This window comes from Salvia miltiorrhiza, chromosome 4 (assembly GCF_028751815.1).
Source record: "Salvia miltiorrhiza cultivar Shanhuang (shh) chromosome 4, IMPLAD_Smil_shh, whole genome shotgun sequence".
NCBI lineage: Eukaryota > Viridiplantae > Streptophyta > Magnoliopsida > Lamiales > Lamiaceae > Salvia > Salvia miltiorrhiza.
Genome location: NC_080390.1, coordinates 14,410,233 through 14,427,331, shown reverse-complemented (window position 1 = coordinate 14,427,331; position 17,099 = coordinate 14,410,233). Strand labels below are relative to the sequence as shown.

General features: G+C 38.1%; 2 long non-coding RNA genes across 2 annotated transcripts; both read right to left on the bottom strand.

Moving 5' to 3' along the window:
• Positions 1–2,841: 2,841 nt before the first annotated feature.
• LOC131019779 (uncharacterized) lies at positions 2,842–5,903 on the bottom strand. Its single transcript, XR_009100452.1, has 3 exons — positions 5,756–5,903; positions 3,725–3,788; positions 2,842–3,191 (listed from the first exon to the last, which is right to left on the bottom strand). It is a non-coding gene; the product is annotated as an uncharacterized LOC131019779 (long non-coding RNA).
• A 7,790-nt stretch (positions 5,904–13,693) lies between these two features.
• LOC131019778 (uncharacterized) lies at positions 13,694–16,836 on the bottom strand. Its single transcript, XR_009100451.1, has 3 exons — positions 16,689–16,836; positions 14,659–14,722; positions 13,694–14,125 (listed from the first exon to the last, which is right to left on the bottom strand). It is a non-coding gene; the product is annotated as an uncharacterized LOC131019778 (long non-coding RNA).
• Between the last annotated feature and the right edge of the window lie 263 nt (positions 16,837–17,099).

The following is a 17,099-nucleotide window of genomic DNA, read 5'->3' as shown; positions in this document are numbered from 1 at the left end:
GAGTATAGTCCCAAAAAGAAAAGGTTGAAGACAATTGTCATTCTGCGTATTTTAGATTGATTGGAATTCATAATTCTAGAGAATCAATAGTTCTATGTGTCAGCATGACAAAGATTAGTCAAATTTATTGTGATAGCCAGAAGAAAACTTCAACTTCACTTTTTCCTATTAGAGAAATTGTGGTGGCAGGATGAGCGCAAGTAGTTAATCTGCATCCAAAAATCTTCAATTTATAACTCGAATTTCAATTGTTTTATACTGCTCTGTGTGATTGCGAGTTTTTTAAAAGAATTGTGAAATGGTGACTCGGCTCATTCGAGAATGGCTTCACATCCCTCTTGTTGCCGATTCTGGGTAAAGCGTGTCAGAGCTGAATTAAACTTTTGGCTCTTATTTCTTCTCCATTGAATGTTTTGATTGTAAATCTAGATTTATTCTACAAAATTATTTGTTTTGATTTTTTTTAAGATAATTGGAACTTGTAATAATTTGAAGCTTTCATCATTCTTAGCACATCATTCTCTTTTCTTCTCCGTTAAATGATTTGGTTGTAAATCTACATTTTGTAGGAACCATAGTTTGACGTATGATCCATTTGCCCGTGACCCATTCCGGATGCCAAACAAGTACATACAAAAATCACAAGTGCCTATTGCAAGGGTTTGAAACTTATTTGCAAATTCGACGATCAAAGACTCCAGTGTTGATCTTCCAACTTGTTCCCACGGTAGAGCTCGGCGTTGGGTGGCAACGTGCTTCAAGCCCTCTCCCTCAAAGTTGGCGTCTCCTCACGTGTGTGATTAATTAATTAGGTTTAGGGTTGTCTTATTACTTATACAAGGTATTAGACATACCTAAATAATAAGCCCAAAACATAATTAAATCAAACCAAGCTCAATGGCTTAAGAGAGGAGGGGACGCCCACTTAAGGAGTTGAACCTTTATTGGGCCAAGCGGGGATCTACTAGCTTGAATAAAGTTTGGCCTCCCAGTGCTCGATTTTCTTATTCAGCCCAGAATAAAATCGAGACACAAATATTAATTTATTCCACTAGAAAATTAATACTGAATTACCTCTTTATTCTTTAGGTGAGTCGGGGCTAGTATTAGACTTAATTAATCCTCGTATTTAAGATATCCAATATCCATTAATTAATTAATTTCTCTGACGATCAATTAATTAATTAATTAGTCGTTTAATAATAAACGACATCTCGAGTGCTACCACTTAAACTTATTATCGTATAGGAACTAATTCCACCTGCAGGGTTTAATACTGTTGGATTTGTATACTGAAAGCAAGAATGTTTTATGCTTGTATACAATGTTTCCTAAGTTCACTATCTAATCTCCTATCTGATTGTGTTCATGATTGCATATGTATGTTCTTTATCTCTATATAAGTAGATTATACGGTTATACGGTGTATCACAGAAGATCGTATAATTGGAATAACCTTAAGAGATATAATATGATCACAGCCGAAATAACTCTAGGACAAGTTATTGGTTTAGGCTGCAGTATAGATGGAAGTAGTTTATCTTTACTACTTGTCTCTACTGGTACGTCATTACGTATTGATAGGACCAACAGTGAGATGTATTCTTCTATCTGACATAAGTGAAGAATCAAGATCTCGGTGACTCATAAGATCTTAATACTAATAAGTATTCAAATATATATGTTAATTCGTATATCACTTTGACTTACTATGGGTGAAAGTTATATACTAACTCGAGTACTCTGTATCTTGGGTGATAGCGGTTAATATATGATATTTGATTATCTGTATTAGTACCCGTATCCAGTATAGGATAATGACATCCCCTTAAGGAGCTCAATAAGGTTTATTGCGCTAAACCCTGCAGGTTGATTAAGTTCAGGCGTAATAATAAAGTTTGAGTGGTACTGCTTAAGGATTACAAAGAGATTAATTAATTTAGGTTGTCAGAGCTCTAATTAATTAATGGATGTCGGATATTTTAAATACGAGGATTTAATAAGTCTAAATACAAGCCCCGACTCATCACCGGCAATAAAGGGGTAAGTCAATATCGGTTCTCTAGTGGAATGAACTGATATTTATAAATTAATTATGGTCTGGGCTGACCATAGATAAATTAATTTATTTGAGGCCTAACTTTATTCCTTGTATCTGGTCCCTGCACTGGCCCAATGACTCCTAGCCCTAGAAGGAGCAGAAATCGCCCCTACCCTAAAGTGGCGCCCCCTACTGCTTATTTTAATATAAAATACAGCTATCAGCTCTCAAGAAATATACACTGATAATTATTAGGGTTTGAGAGCTGAGAGGAGGCGCAGAAAATGTTGGGAGATTTCTGCCTTGGGACTTTCACAGCTCGTTGTCCATCCAACGGTGAAAGCTGAGCGGGATACAGTCGAGAAGATCAGAACTGGAGTCTTTCGACGCAATCATCAACGATCTCTGCATCCGTTTTACAAGTAAGTATTTCCTAACACCTATGTGCAGCTGTTAAATTCATATGAGCATGTTAGGATTAATTGTTGTTTGATAAATTAATAATAACCAAGAAACGATCATCGGGCAAAGCGGAACGTTAATTCAGTTTAATATTCCTTCAATTGGTATCAGAGCCCAGGATTATTTTCTTGGCTCTATTATTAATTTATGTACGATTAATAATGTGTGTTGTTTTTACTGCTGTTGTTCTTCGTGGTTCGTTGATTCGTGGGATACGTCGTTTGACGTTGTAATCGTTTTTCTGTCGCAGCCCGATTCCCGACACTAGTGATAGTGGGGTACGAGTATCGATACGACTATTTTTAAAAGAATAAAAGATAAGAAGAATAGGTCGAACATCAAGCGGAAGCTCGCATCAAAAGGTGTTAAAGAAATCATTATAAATGAACCCAAGGGTAAAATCGTCAATGTCGTTATAACTTTTTAATTATCAGGAATTTCACGAACAAAAACAAAACGGGTATCGCTCATTTTTCGTAAGGAATCATAATATGCAGAGTATCGCAGCAAAAGGTGAACCGATTATATGTATGAAGACATATAACCGTGAGTACATTGCTTAAATTCAAAAGAAAATCAAAGTATATTAATTATCAAGACTTTATCGTCAAAATGGAAATACGATAAAGTAAATACATCCTTTAACAATTCCCCGCCAGCACCAGACCAATCTCGCTCCTCGCTTAGCCTGCACATTTAGAAATACATGCAGGGCGTGAGTACATAATACTCAGTGGGCAAACGCCGAAAAACAAGAAAGGCGCTCTTAGAGCTATAAGTTTGAAGCTTGCCACATCTCAGCAATACACAGAAATAAGTTAGTATTAAATGAATCTGTGCATGCAGTTTTAATAATCAACATCATAAATAAACGATAGCGCTATCAAAGTACTCATCATGCATGTACCACATCTACAACTCATCATCATCAAAGGTACTGAGAAGTAGGCCTCCCTCTCAAGTACCGTGACCGGCCGATTCGCTCAACGGCTCACAGTCACCTCTGTGTACACTAGCCCTGGCAGGATAGCTATCAACTGCCCAGGACCCGAATTCGTCTCATCTCATCAGTAGAGGGTAACATACAAGCTCAACATCAAAAATTGGCAAGTCAAACAGTTCTCAAACATCATTTATCTCAAATTATTTGATAAGCTCATAACATCATTATATCATTTAAGAAAGTTCATACGATATACGTATACTCAAAATATTGCCCACCTGAAGACCTTACTCAAAAACTCCCGTCAAAGCGGAGTTACTTACTTCCCTGCTCTGCTCGTGTCTTCAGGGATCATCGTCATCATCGAAGGTTCATGTCATAAAAATAATCTCGATTAGAACTCAACGACAAAAACTCATGTCTTAACTCATGCTCTATCTTATATTCTATCTCTTAATCGACTCTACATAAACTTCTTCACTCATTTCAAATCCTTAAGTCCAAGGATAGGTTTCAAGAAAATCATGGTTCTAAGTCTCGATTTATCTCTCATATAAGACTCGTCTAATCTCATTAAAACACTTAGGCAACATAAACACATAAGGCACATAAGAAAATACAATCAAACATCAACAAATCATGTTCTGTTTTCCCACTGACTCAACTTCAAAATTCAACACGTTCTGACTCCGACATCTTCTGGACTCCAGACTCATACCAAAAGAAAGGTATTTGAGTCTAGTTTCATTCAAAAAAAAGTAGAGTCAGAAACTCCAAGTGGTTTGGGAGATATGGCGTTTTTACCACGGTCTACCATATTCGGCAGTTTTGAGCAATCGGAAAGTTTGATTTTTGAAAAATAGTAAACGTTGTCAAAACGGTCTGAAATTTTGTGGGTACTTAGATAGGACACTCAGGTCGCAACCATAAAAATTTGGGTTCCAGAATGCTAAGAAAAGCTACTCGAAACGATGACTCTATTGGCTACTCACCGAACAATTCGGCAGAACGTAGCAGTTTTAGTTTTACATTTTATAAAAATAGCAAACGATGTCCAAATGACTTGAAATTTTACCGGTGTGCTCAAGACTCTCAAATATACCTACCATAAAATTTTCAGGGCGTTTGGGTATCAAGAACCCCTCGAAAACAGTAGGTCAGTGGGTCGTAAAAAACGACTCCGAAACATACACACAAGCAAACATGCTCAACTCAACATTTATACTAAGCAAACACATCAAAACTCATTTTAAGCACTTAAAGCACTTAAAAACATTCAAATACATCAAAATACTCGTAATACTCAATCTCGACTCTTTTCTTACATCATCCACTCAAATCTCATAGAAAACACTTCAACGAACATATCTAACAATTTCCTTCTCAATTTCATGCTCGAAATTTCTCAAATACTCAAATATGATCATTTACATCATATAACTCATTATTCTCATATTTACTCTCTTTTTATCATAAAAACTATATTTATTACATTTTTATGAAAATCCATGTATCAACAAAAAATTCTTAGCAAAACATGGATAAAATTCTCATAATGATCATAGAGCAAATAAACCTCATTTTATAAAGCATCAAACTCACATCATATAAAAAATTCAAAACTCATACAAACTAAACTTAGTCAAAATTTTATTTAGCCTACAATAGACTTAATCAAAAATACAAAGACACTACTATCATGCTTAAAAACATATATCCCAAGCAAAAACACTTAAATAACACATAGACTAAAAAGTCCTAATTTTTACTAACTAACTCTTTGAAATTTTTACAAACACATACAAATCTTTAATCTACTCATAGATCTTTCATTTTTAACCAATTATTCTCACATCAAAACCATCAATTCACCAATAAGGGCATATATACACATATCCCTAATTTTAGCATACTAACCCACATCAAAAACTCCAATTGACATCATATACTTAAATTAATCCATCAATCATCATCATATACACCTCATAGACTCATTTACATCATCAATTCATCATTTAACTCATTAACTCAAAAGTTACCATTTTTGGGGTAAACTAACTTCCATCAAAGTTTCACATCTCATGACACATATTTCACAACATATATCAAACATCAATATACATCACATAACTCTCATTTTTCACCCCAAATCAAGAAAAGAAAAAGAAAAATTTTTGAAGGGATGGAGACCCCCTTTTTTTCGAAAATTTGGAAAAGAAAAGGGAGGGGTGATTTTCTTGCTCATCTTTCAAGAATACACTCACATAACATCTTTCAAACAAGATTTTAGGGAAGACATGGTTACTTACCCAAGTTCTTACCAAAATTTCTCACTTTCTCACTCTACTTTGGAGCTTCTTCTTCAAGGATTTTCTTGATCAAATGAGGATAGATAGTGTTTATGGAGAGTTTTAGAGTGATGTGAGGTGTTTAGTAGTATTATTGGAAGCTTCGAAGGTTTGCTCTAATGGAGGAAAATGGTGGAAGTGTGAGGTGAAGAAGATGATGAGTGTATGTATGTGTGTTGGGTGAAAATTATAGTGAGGGAGAGAGGGGTGATCGAAATTTTTAGTGGGGGAGAGAGAGATTTGGCTTTTGCAAGATTGAATTTGATCTTGCATATCTTATGAAATATTTGATAATTAATGCTCCTCTCTCTCTAATCTTTTCTCTCTCTCTCTCTAATCTCTCTCTAATCTCTACACTCTCATCTCTACTCTCTCATCCTCTATACTCTCAATCTCTACTCTCTCAATTCCATACTTAGCAAAATTGAGACATATAACATATGGTATGGGAAATTAAATAAAGTGTGAAGGGTGATTAAATAAAAATCACAAAACTATGGTAAAGTCACTCATTAATAAAATACCATAGTATAATTATTCATGTGACCAAAATAATGATTATAGCACTATTATTAGTGCACTCACTCAAATATAATATTCCTCTTCGTAGGAAAAATAATTTAAAAATATTATGCCCGGAAAAATTTTCATAAACCGGCATCATTCGATTTCTCGATAAAAATAACCCATACTTGCTTTGGAAACTCAATCAAAATTCCAAATGCTAAGGTCTCGAATAAAAATCATAATAACTCGGTCACAGTGACACACATCACGAAAATCACATAATCGATCAGTCACGTAATTTCACATAATGTCACATTAAAGCAGTCGACAACGCAAACAAACTAGACATCTCTCGGACCGACTCTATTTATCAAGGTTTCTCACTCTTTCTTCTTCGACTCTATTTCCAACTCAGTATTCCTATTTTCTTAATAGGACAGTCAGTCTCTGATAATTCAGTATCCGGTAATCTCTATTCCCGGTAGTTGGAAATAAAATAAAATCTCAGCTCAAATCAATCAGCATCTCTATCTCAACTCATTTCTCAAATCTCATCACTCTAATTCCATCATCGGTTTATTCACTCGTATCTCTATTTAAAAGACAAACTGTCTTATCTGCTCATAAAAAAAAAGTCTCGTAATTTGACATCTCAGTACTCTCATTAGTGTTAAGACACTATCTCACAACATAGGAAAAGTACGGGGTGTTACATCCTACCCCCCTTAAAAAAAATTTCGTCCCGAAATTTGAGTTATTCACCTTCGGGTAAAAGCTCTGGGTACTTCTCTTTCATCTTCTCTTCAACTTCCCATGTTGATTCTTCTTGACTGTGATATCTCCATTGGATTTTTATCAAAGGAATCGATTCGTCCCTCAATTATTGGATCTTCCAGTCCTGCATAGCATCAGGTTTATCTCTTCGTAGCTCAAAACTGGTTCCAGGGACACTTCTTCTTGATAGATGACGTGTTTTGGATCAAACACGAACTTTCTCAATTGAGAAACATGGAAAACGTCATGGACGTTCGCGAAGCTCAGAGGCAACGCTAGTTTATAGGCTACATGGCCTATTTACTCTAATACATATCATAAGGTCCTATATATATCTCGGTTTGAGTTCTTCGATAACTCGAAAATGACATGCTCCCCGGGATAGGGAAAAACTCACACAAACATCGTTTCTAACGTCAAAAGAATCTATCAGTGATTACTCAATTGTTGAGTTTTCTTTTCTCGATTTTGCTAATCGATTGCCATAACTCATGGCTAAGTGGTCTCACTTCTATTGTGGAAGTCTTTAATAGGTATAATTGTATAAGGTTGCCAAAATGGCGCCTTCATGTGTTAACACGTCAAACATCTTTCTGCGGAAGATGCCCTCTCTCGCTTCTTATTCTCCTATCAAAGCGTCGTTTCAGTTTTGGCACATTTTTATACTTTTCGCGTGTGCGGTGTAAGGGGTATCATGAGCTTCTCTCGAAATTTCGTTTCTCAGCTCTTCTTTATCAGGCACACACAGTCGCTCTCTTAAAACTAAAATGGCATTATCTGTCGCCTCTTGATAATTCTCTATTTTCTCGATTCGAATCTTCATTCGCAATCTTTCCATCTTCTCATCCTCTCTCTGAGCTGTGACTATTCTCGATCGTAAGTCAGGTGTCATGCTCAGTGCAGAAATTATTATTTCTGTCGTTGGTGGTGGTATCTCTACCTCCTAATTCATCTTCTCGAATTCCTTGATTGGGTTCACTTCTCGTGTAAGGAGAAATCCTAACTCTCCCTGATTCTTTCTGCTCAATGCGTCGGTTACAACGTTAGCTTTTCCAGGGTGATAATTTATTCCACAATCGTAGTCCTTCATCAACTCTAGCCATCTTCTTCGTCGTATGTTCAGATCTTTTTGCTCAAAGAAATATTTGAGACTCTCATGATCGGTGTATATCTCACACCGTACTCCGTAGAGATGGTGTCTCCAGATCTTCAAAGCATGCACTACGGCTGCTAATTCTAAATCATGCGTTAGATAAATCACTTCATGCGGTCTCAGTTGTCGTGAAGCATACGCTATAACTTTTCACTCTTGTATCAGTGCACATCTTGGACCATTTTTCGATGCATCAGTATAAACTGCATACTCTTGATCCGCTTTTGGAATAGCTAACACTGGTGCAATAATAAGCCTTTTCTTCAGCTTTTGAAAACTCCGCTCGCCTTCGTCCGTCCAAACGAACTTGACTTCTTTCTTTAGCAGGTGCGTCAATGGCTTAGCGATTTTCGAAAAGCCGCTAATAAAACGTCGATAGTATCCTGCTAATCCCAGAAAACTGCGAATCTCGTGCGGTGTGGTTGGCGATCTCCGCTCCTGTACCGCTTGGACTTTCGCTGGGTCCATTTCGATTCCTCTCGCAGAAACAATATGGGCGAGAAAATTGACTTCTTCAGGCCAGAACTTTCATTTGCTAACCTCGCTTAAAGCTTTTCAGCTCGTAATCTTTCTAACACGATCATCATACGCTCTTTGCGTTCTCGTTTACTCTTCGAGTAAATCAGGATATCGTCTATAAAGACTATCACGAACTTGTCTCGGTATTCGCGAAAATGCGATTTATGAGATCCATGAATATTGCCGGAGCATTCGTCAAATCGAAAGGAATTACTATAAACTCCTAGTGTCCGTATCTTATACGAAATGCCGTCCTCGGAATATCTTCCGATCGTACCTTTAGCTGATGGTATCCCGTTCTCAAGTCAATTTTTGAAAAAGTGCTCGCTCCTTGTAGTCGATCGAACAGATCATCGATCCAGGGTAACGGATACTTATTCTTTAACGTCACTTTGTTCAACTCTCAACAGTCGATACACATCCTCAAGTTTCCATTCTTCTTTTAACAAAAAGAACTGGTGCTCCCCACGGGGAAACACTGGGTCGAATGAAACCCATATCTAGAAGTTCTTGTAGTTACAGCTTCAACTCTTGCAACTCAGCGGGGGCCATTCTGTACGGCGCTTTCGACGTAGGTACGGCGCTAGGCTCTAACTCGATCGTAAACTCAAGCTGTCGATCTGGGGTAATCCCGGTAAAGTTTCAGGAAAAACGTCTGTATACTCTCGCACATCTGGCACGTCGTCAACGTTTGCCTTGAATTCATCCCTCTGGTTCAAATATATAACGTACGCGGTTGTATCTTTTCTTTGCAAGAGATTTCTTGCTTGCAGCGCCGAGATAATCGGCATCTTCTTCCATTTTCTCTCAATACCAATGAAGGAAATTGGTTCTCGGCCAAATGGCTGAAAATATATTCGTCTCTCCGTGTATTGTATCTTCGCACGATTTTTTTCTAACCAGTCCATTCCAAAATTATATCCAAGTGCCACATAGGCATCAATCTCAAGTTTCTAGCCTCGAACTTAATCGATTCTAACTTAAATTCTAAGTTAGGTCACACGGATGAAACCGTAGTAATTCTGCCTATGGTGTGGCTACTCTTTAGAGGTTGTGGAGCAAGCTCTATGTTCAGTGTCGAACAAACATACTATGGGCACATCTTTCAACTCGCCTATATCTGACAAAATTCTTCTATTCTTGTCTGGTGCTTTCTACTCAAACGCGAACAGTCTCTGATGATGCGGTTGATTCGCCTGCGGGGCTGGTAGTTGCCTTCTTGATCGATGTGGTCGATAGGCTGGCTGTTGTCGCTGTGGTAGAGGTGGCGATAGGATTCCCTCCATTGCTTTGAGTTGCGGCCGAAACTGACTTGGTCGTCCTCCGCTTCCACTTTGCTGACGATTCGAACACTGTTTCGAGTAGTGCCCGACCCTTCCGCAGGTGTAACAGCTATTCTGTCTCATCTTGCGTTATCTCCGACGTAATTTATTGCTCTTCGACAAAGCGATAACCCTCGCGGTCTTTGAAAAACTGCTGCTGGGGCAGCTGGGCCAATTATAAGGCTGTTCATCTCAGTTCTGATGTCACGGTGGCGTATTTTGACTCCGCCACGGCTCCTTGGGGATCTTGACTTCGGTCGTCCCATTTTCTCTTTTCTTCTTGCCTGCATCCAGAAAAGGATGGATTACACGTCTGAGTGCTCTAACTCGTTTGGGTGCTGAAGCTCAAATCACGTTCTCTGGCTGCATTGCCAGTTCTATATTAAATGCTCTATTTAATGCTTCAGTACACATAACCGCATTCTGACTCGTTAAATCGTCTCGTACTTCCTGTCTCAAGCCTGATCGAACATCTTCTCGTTCAACTCTTCTCGACAAGTGGCATACCGAACCAAGTCGCGAAACTGACGTTCGTATTCAGCTACGGTTTTATTGCCTTATCTCATATCGTCAACTCTATTTCTTTCTTCGATCGGTTTTTCTTTCTCGGTAAAAGTCTAAGGGAACATATATCAACCTTAGAACTAATTCTCATAACTCACAAATCGTAAGACTCTTACTCGACATCATATTATTTTCTCGATTCTCATAACTCATCGTCAAAGACATATCTCATGTCTATCATCGCAACCTCAGCTCAAAACTCTACTCAAGCATAGAGACTCTCTGGTCATCGTCATATAGACATATAAGAAAATTTTCTCTTTCGAGAACTCTTACCAATTGCGGGGCAAACGAAAATAAAACATCCCCTATTATTACGACGATGCTACTTCTATACTAGTCATCATCCCAGTCTGCTATCGTCGAAAACGTTATCTGCTCTAATCTGTAATCTCGATCTCCTTGTATCTGCTGTTGCCTATTCTGGCTTAGCATCGCTTCTTCTCATCCTCGAATTAGTTAGCTTTCTACATACTTGGCTAATAGAAGAAAATCCATAATCGAAAAGTTGTGCTCGTCCCGTAATAATATATTCTACGACTGCTGCCATAACTCGTGTTTCTTCCAAACACTCTTCTTATTATACCATCCTAGTTACCTAGACATTCCTAGCTCTTGTCGGATGTGGTAGGGAATAGGATGTGATGAATAAAATGTCTGATCTTGAACAAGACGAGCTCAAGTAATGGAATAATTCCATAATAGCCAGTGCTATTTCAAGGATAATGAAGAAGTTAAAATCAAGGTAAGATCAAAAGCTAGAACAGAATCTAGAATGAAACTGAGATACGATATGATAGGAATAAATCAATACTGGAGGTAGAAACAATCCACTAAGTGGAAAATGAATATATTGTCCACTGTTAAAGCAAGGGGTAAAAATTTCCAACACAAACGGGTCAGGCTCAAATACAGTGGATCTGGAAAAAAAATTTCTCAATAGTAAATAGTTCTTCTCCTGTGGGAGTTCAAATGGATGCAGAAAAATTTAAATACGACCAAGCGGGATAGGGACTCAATAAGTCTACCCTCATGACTACTCTAGCGATAATACGCGCGGTCCCGGTGAAAGTACCTCTATTGCGAAGTACAATTGGTCAATAGTATTATGCATCCCATGAGGTCTCCATACTACGTTCGTTCTATTAAGGTCGTGTCTATAAATCGCGATGAAAACTCTAACTCTCGTCGTATTATCTCAACGGTTGGTTTCTCTGCTCCTCTTCTTCATCTTCTTCTCGGTTTATGTTCCTTCGGTTCCCTCTTCTTCTCGGAGGTATACTATAAAGGAAAAAGAGTTATATAACTATCGACTTCTAAACTAACCGTTCGTCATTACAAAATACAAATCCTCGTTTTTCATTTCACTTCTATATCTTATTTGTGATCTCAAAGTTCTCAAAACTCTCATCCAGTCTATTTCTCGTCTATCATCGTTCGTAATTCTCATCAATCTCTATTTCTCATTTATCATCAAGCCTCAACATCATCATCATTCTCAAAGCTCTGATAAAGATAGTGAAATTCACTAATCATCTACATCTCTGTATATATATATATGGAAAATTGCCTCTCTCTCGAGGTCTTTTACAAAAGTAGGATCCTATGTACAAAGGTCCTAACACTAAAATGATGCTTTAACTATACAAGCATCATAGGTACTAAGCATCTATAGATCTATGCTATGTACACATACACACTATATTATGCCTCTCTACCTATATATATACATATACGTATATATCAACTATGCATCTATACATATGTACGCGTCTACTAGATACACGTGATCGCTAGTCGTCGTCTCCTGAAATCCTGCTCGTCGCATCGTCAACCTCCATATCCTCACTCGACTCCGTCTCCTCACTCGGCTCCGACTCCTGACTTTCGTACTCGTCGATCAGTCGGTAGACGCTATCGTCGCTCGGCTCATCCTCGACGTCGGTGTCCATCATCGGACCATAAACCGGCACCTCGGGAACAGGTACCCATGTCTCGATTCCGTTGGCAGCGATATGACGCTGTAATGGCTGGGTCCGTCCGTGGCCGACCGTCATCTCTGGAGTTTCCTCATCCGAGTCCTCCTCATCACTGTCCAGGTGTACTGGCCGAGACCTTCCTTCCTGGGCGTCTCGGGACGGTGAATATAAAATCGAGTGTATATACGTCTGAAAAGCCAAAGTGCCCGGCTCAGGCAACGGGGCAACCCTCGGATAAGGATAAAAGGGCACATACTGTATCTGAGGCTCAACAGAAACAATCGGCTATGCCGACTCAACAGGTGGCAATGGCAACGGTGTCGTCGCCGGTGTCAAATCCCAAGGCGGGAAATCAGTACTGGGAGAAGGAATAAGTGATACAAGCGCAAACGGATCACGCTCAATCCCAGGTGAGTACGGCTCGAAAACCATCGGCTCTGGATCATCAGACTCGAGAGAAACTGAAATCGGATCAGCTGGGGGTAGAGGGGCAATCGGAAACGGCTCCTCGGGAAGTGGGGGCACAACAACAAGCTCCCTTCCCTGGGCTGGTCCCTCAGACTCTCCATACGGCGGTGAAGGTGGCTCGCCATAAACAAGGTAGCGGTGGCTCAACGTCGCGATGAAACCACGAAAATTGGCGCTCACCAACCGCCCTAACTCAGTCCTCCTGATATACTGCGGCACCAGCGAAGCCGCCCAGTCTCGCCACTCGGGTGGCAGCTGTGGAATCAGGTGAGTGATGGCCTCAGCCTCATCAATCCCGTGGATACTAGCCTCAACATCTCTCCTCGTATTTCACATCAACTGCCTCGTATCAGAATTCATCATCTCACACAATTTCATCATTAAAATAATACATAACTCATAAGTGAATCAACATCAACCTCTTACCTCGTTAAGCCGGAGGAGATGGGGTGCTGGGGTTTCGTTTCAAACTGACTCTCTCAAATTAGCCTAAGAATTCAAATTAGGCTAGTACTCAATTTTGAAAGAGTAGAAACAATCAAAGGTTCAACTCAGTCAAGCAATAGACTCAGAGCAGATGACCTGCTCTGATACCACCCTGTCGCAGCCCGATTCCCGACACTAGTGATAGTGGGGTACGAGTATCGATACGACTATTTTTAAAAGAATAAAAGATAAGAAGAATAGGTCGAACATCAAGCGGAAGCTCGCATCAAAAGGTGTTAAAGAAATCATTATAAATGAACCCAAGGGTAAAATCGTCAATGTCGTTATAACTTTTTAATTATCAGGAATTTCACGAACAAAAACAAAACGGGTATCGCTCATTTTTCGTAAGGAATCATAATATGCAGAGTATCGCAGCAAAAGGTGAACCGATTATATGTATGAAGACATATAACCGTGAGTACATTGCTTAAATTCAAAAGAAAATCAAAGTATATTAATTATCAAGACTTTATCGTCAAAATGGAAATACGATAAAGTAAATACATCCTTTAACAATTCCCCGCCAGCACCAGACCAATCTCGCTCCTCGCTTAGCCTGCACATTTAGAAATACATGCAGGGCGTGAGTACATAATACTCAGTGGGCAAACGCCGAAAAACAAGAAAGGCGCTCTTAGAGCTATAAGTTTGAAGCTTGCCACATCTCAGCAATACACAGAAATAAGTTAGTATTAAATGAATCTGTGCATGCAGTTTTAATAATCAACATCATAAATAAACGATAGCGCTATCAAAGTACTCATCATGCATGTACCACATCTACAACTCATCATCATCAAAGGTACTGAGAAGTAGGCCTCCCTCTCAAGTACCGTGACCGGCCGATTCGCTCAACGGCTCACAGTCACCTCTGTGTACACTAGCCCTGGCAGGATAGCTATCAACTGCCCAGGACCCGAATTCGTCTCATCTCATCAGTAGAGGGTAACATACAAGCTCAACATCAAAAATTGGCAAGTCAAACAGTTCTCAAACATCATTTATCTCAAATTATTTGATAAGCTCATAACATCATTATATCATTTAAGAAAGTTCATACGATATACGTATACTCAAAATATTGCCCACCTGAAGACCTTACTCAAAAACTCCCGTCAAAGCGGAGTTACTTACTTCCCTGCTCTGCTCGTGTCTTCAGGGATCATCGTCATCATCGAAGGTTCATGTCATAAAAAGAATCTCGATTAGAACTCAACGACAAAAACTCATGTCTTAACTCATGCTCTATCTTATATTCTATCTCTTAATCGACTCTACATAAACTTCTTCACTCATTTCAAATCCTTAAGTCCAAGGATAGGTTTCAAGAAAATCATGGTTCTAAGTCTCGATTTATCTCTCATATAAGACTCGTCTAATCTCATTAAAACACTTAGGCAACATAAACACATAAGGCACATAAGAAAATACAATCAAACATCAACAAATCATGTTCTGTTTTCCCACTGACTCAACTTCAAAATTCAACACGTTCTGACTCCGACATCTTCTGGACTCCAGACTCATACCAAAAGAAAGGTATTTGAGTCTAGTTTCATTCAAAAAAAAGTAGAGTCAGAAACTCCAAGTGGTTTGGGAGATATGGCGTTTTTACCACGGTCTACCATATTCGGCAGTTTTGAGCAATCGGAAAGTTTGATTTTTGAAAAATAGTAAACGTTGTCAAAACGGTCTGAACTTTTGTGGGTACTTAGATAGGACACTCAGGTCGCAACCATAAAAATTTGGGTTCCAGAATGCTAAGAAAAGCTACTGGAAACGATGACTCTATTGGCTACTCACGAACAATTCGGCAGAACGTAGCAGTTTTAGTTTTACATTTTATAAAAATAGCAAACGAAGTCCAAATGACTTGAAATTTTACCGGTGTGTTCAAGACTCTCAAATATACCTACCATAAAATTTTCAGGGCGTTTGGGTATCAAGAACCCCTCGAAAACAGTAGGTCAGTGGGTCGTGAAAAACGACTCCGAAACATACACACAAGCAAACATGCTCAACTCAACATTTATACTAAGCAAACACATCAAAACTCATTTTAAGCACTTAAAGCACTTAAAAACATTCAAATACATCAAAATACTCGTAATACTCAATCTCGACTCTTTTCTTACATCATCCACTCAAATCTCATAGAAAACACTTCAACGAACATATCTAACAATTTCCTTCTCAATTTCATGCTCGAAATTTCTCAAATACTCAAATATGATCATTTACATCATATAACTCATTATTCTCATATTTACTCTCTTTTTATCATAAAAACTATATTTATTACATTTTTATGAAAATCCATGTATCAACAAAAAATTCTTAGCAAAACATGGATAAAATTCTCATAATGATCATAGAGCAAATAAACCTCATTTTATAAAGCATCAAACTCACATCATATAAAAAATTCAAAACTCATACAAACTAAACTTAGTCAAAATTTTATTTAGCCTACAATAGACTTAATCAAAAATACAAAGACACTACTATCATGCTTAAAAACATATATCCCAAGCAAAAACACTTAAATAACACATAGACTAAAAAGTCCTAATTTTTACTAACTAACTCTTTGAAATTTTTACAAACACATACAAATCTTTAATCTACTCATAGATCTTTCATTTTTAACCAATTATTCTCACATCAAAACCATCAATTCACCAATAAGGGCATATATACACATATCCCTAATTTTAGCATACTAACCCACATCAAAAACTCCAATTGACATCATATACTTAAATTAATCCATCAATCATCATCATATACACCTCATAGACTCATTTACATCATCAATTCATCATTTAACTCATTAACTCAAAAGTTACCATTTTTGGGGTAAACTAACTTCCATCAAAGTTTCACATCTCATGACACATATTTCACAACATATATCAAACATCAATATACATCACATAACTCTCATTTTTCACCTCAAATCAAGAAAAGAAAAAGAAAAATTTTTGAAGGGATGGAGACCCCCTTTTTTTCGAAAATTTGGAAAAGAAAAGGGAGGGGTGATTTTCTTGCTCATCTTTCAAGAATACACTCACATAACATCTTTCAAACAAGATTTTAGGGAAGACATGGTTACTTACCCAAGTTCTTACCAAAATTTCTCACTTTCTCACTCTACTTTGGAGCTTCTTCTTCAAGGATTTTCTTGATCAAATGAGGATAGATAGTGTTTATGGAGAGTTTTAGAGTGATGTGAGGTGTTTAGTAGTATTATTGGAAGCTTCGAAGGTTTGCTCTAATGGAGGAAAATGGTGGAAGTGTGAGGTGAAGAAGATGATGAGTGTATGTATGTGTGTTGGGTGAAAATTATAGTGAGGGAGAGAGGGGTGATCGAAATTTTTAGTGGGGGAGAGAGAGATTTGGCTTTTGCAAGATTGAATTTGATCTTGCATATCTTATGAAATATTTGATAATTAATGCTCCTCTCTCTCTAATCTTTTCTCTCTCTCTCTCTAATCTCTCTCTAATCTCTACACTCTCATCTCTACTCT